Raw genomic sequence first — 3,274 nt, forward strand, 5'->3', positions numbered from 1 at the left:
AAGTATTTTTATTAGAAAGAAAAAGACATAATCATCTGAAGGTACAAAACTCACTGATAATAGTAAGTACACATAAAATCACAGAAAATTAAAACACTAACTGTGGTATGTAAACTACTCTCATCTTAAGTAGAAAGAATAAACAATGAACAAATAAAAAATAACAAGTAGAACAACTTTTCAAGACATTGTCAGCACATAAAGATATAAATACAAACAGTAAATTAAAAAGCAGGAGGACAAACTTAAGACTTAAGAGTTTTTATTGTTTTCTTTGCTTGTTTTTTGTTGTTTATGCAAGTAGTGTTGTTATCAAGTTTAAAAAATGAGCCATAGGATAGTATTTGCAAGTCACATGGTAACCTTGAACCAAAAAAGTACACAGTCAATACACACACACACAAAAAAACAATAAATTAAATTACATTACCAGAGAAAATTTGCTTAACTAGAGAAAGATAGGGAAAACAAGAAGCAAGTGAAGACCATAAAACATACAGAAAACAAAAAATAGAATGGCAGGAGTAAGACCTTACTTATCCATAATAACATTGAATGTAAATCGATTAAACTCTCCAATCAAAACACATAGATTGGCTAAAAGAGTGAAAAAAACAAGACCCATTGATTAGTTGCCTACAAGAAACGAACCTCAGACCTTGCCTGCACCCTCCCGGAGCCAGCAGTTCTTCAAGCACCCAGCATCCAGTGAGACGTGCACAGCACCAAGGGAGGGGACATGAGCAGAGCAATGGTGGCCAGGCTCGGGCTGTGGCTGCTGCTGCTGGCATTGCTCCTACCCATGCAGATTTATTCCAATGAAACAACTGTTGTAACAGTTTCAAGTAACTCCCCCCAGAGTACTTCGACTGCCCCAAATCCAGCTAATGCCACCATCAAGGCGGTTGGTGGTGCCCTGCAGTCAACAGCAAGTCTCTTTGTGTTCTCACTCTCTCTTCTACATCTCTACTTGTTAAGAGACTCGGGCCAAGAAACATCTTCTAAACTTCCCCATCTTCTAAATCCAATCCAAATGGCGTCTGGAAGTCCAATGTGGCATGGAAAAACAGGTCTTCATCTAATCTACTAATTCCACACCTTTTATTGACACAGAAAATGTTTAGAATCCCAGATTTGATTGGTTTGAAGAATGTATGCGAGGTTTGACTAGATGATGGATGCCAATATTAAATCTGCTGGTGTTTCATGTACAAGATGAAGGAGAGGCAACATCCAAAATAGCTAAGACATGATTTCCTTGAATGTGGCTTAGAAATATGAACACTTAATACTACCTTGAATATAACAGTAGTAATAAAGGATGTGATTGTGGAATGGAGATTCAGTTTTCATTTGGTTCATTAATTCTATAAGGCCATAAAACAGATAATATAGAAAGCTTCCATGATTTTATTTATATGTACATTAGAAGGAATTTCCAGGTGTTACTGCAATTTCTCAATGTATTGTTTCAACAGCACTAATTTAATGCTGATATATTCTAGATGAAGTTTTACATTGTTGCGCTATTGCTGTTCTCGTGGGAACTGAACTCACTTTCCTCTTGAGTCTTTGGATTTGATATTGCATTTGAACTTTTATGTAGTAATTGACATGTGCCAGGGCAATGATGAATGAGAATTTACCCCCGGGTCCAAGCATTCTGAGAAACTCTTGATTATCCATATAGAGTCAAATGGTAGGCATTTCCTATCACCTATTCCCATTCAACAAGAGCGCTACATTCATTTAGGTAAACAGATTCCAAAGAGTAGAATTGTATTGACCATGACTAATTTCAAAATACTTTTATTATTATTATTATTTTTAGATGGAGCCTCACTTTGTCACCCAGTCTGGAGTGCAGTGGCACGATCTCAGCTCAGTGCACCCTCTGCCTCCCAGGCTCAAGCAATTCTCCTGCCTCAGCCTCCCAAGTAGCTGGGATTACAGGCACGTGCCAGCATGCCCGGCTAATTTTTGTAATTTTACTAAAGACAGGGTTTCATCATGTTGCCCAGGCTGGTTTCGAACTCCTGACTTCAGGTGATCCACCTGCCTCAGCCTCTCAAAGTGCTGGGATTATAGGCTTGAGTCCCTGCGCCTGGCCGTCAAAATGCTTTTTTATTTCTGCATATGTTGAATACATTTTACAATAAAAAAAAGATCTGTTTTAAAGGCAAAATTGCAAATCTTGAAATTAAAAAGGCAAAAATGTAAAGGAATCAAAACTGTAAATCAAGTATTTGGGAAGTGAAGACTGGAAGCTAAATGCATTAAATTCACAAAAGCTTTTATACTCTTTCTGTATATACTTTTTTTTTCTTTAAAAAATAATTGTGGATCAGAATAGCCACATTTGGAACACTTTTTGTTATCAGTCAATATTTCTGGATAGTTAGAACCTGGTCCTAAGCCTAAAAGTGGGCTTGATTTGGCAGTAAATCTTTTACAACTGCCTCAACACACAGAAACCTTTTTAAAAATAGACACTCCCTGAAGTCTTTTGTTCACATGGTCACACACTGATGCTTAGATGTTCCAGGAATCTAATATGGCCACAGTAGTCTTGATGACCAAAGTCATTTTTTTCCATGTTTAGAAAACTACATAAGAACAAACAGATTGAACACATCTGAAGCTACTGTGTGTGTGAATGAACACTCTTTTGCTTTATTCCAGTATGCTGTACATCTATTTTGGATTGTATATTGTGTTTGTGTATTTATACTTTGATTCATAGTCACTTCTTATGTTATGGAATTGATTTGCATTGAATACAAACTGTAAATAAAAAGAAAGAAATGGCAAAAAAAAAAAAAGAAATGCACCTTATCTATAAAGGCATACATAGACTGAAAATAAAGAGATGAAATGATGTTCCATACCAATGAGAACCAAAACAGAGCAGAAGTCACTATATTTATGTCAGACTAAATAGATTTCAAGACAAAGTCTATAAGTAGATACAAAGAAGTTCACTCTATAATGTTAAAGAAGTGAATTTAGCAAGAGAATATAACAATGTCATTATAAGTTTTATTTAATTTTATTTGAAGTTCAGGGGTACAAGTGCAGTTTTGTTATGTAGGTAAACTTGTGTCATGGGTGTTTTTTGTATAGATTTTTTTTTTCATCCAGGTATGTTTTTCCCTTTTTAAAATTACTTTTCCATAAGTTTTGGGGGTACAGGTGGTATTTTGTTACATGAGTAAGTTCAAATAACTTTTGTAGTTATTTGTCAGATTTTAGTGCACCCATCTCCACAGCAGTA

General features: G+C 35.6%; 1 pseudogene across 1 annotated transcript; it reads left to right on the plus strand.

The window, feature by feature from the left end:
- The first annotated feature begins 739 nt into the window (after positions 1-739).
- Positions 740-1,967, plus strand: LOC105525605 (annotated as a pseudogene). The gene has a single exon (XR_001003951.1). The product of XR_001003951.1 is annotated as a signal transducer CD24 pseudogene (transcript).
- Positions 1,968-3,274: the final 1,307 nt, after the last annotated feature.

The sequence above is a fragment of the Colobus angolensis genome, unplaced genomic scaffold, assembly GCF_000951035.1.
Source record: "Colobus angolensis palliatus isolate OR3802 unplaced genomic scaffold, Cang.pa_1.0 Scaffold545, whole genome shotgun sequence".
In the NCBI taxonomy this organism is placed as follows: Eukaryota; Metazoa; Chordata; class Mammalia; order Primates; family Cercopithecidae; genus Colobus; species Colobus angolensis.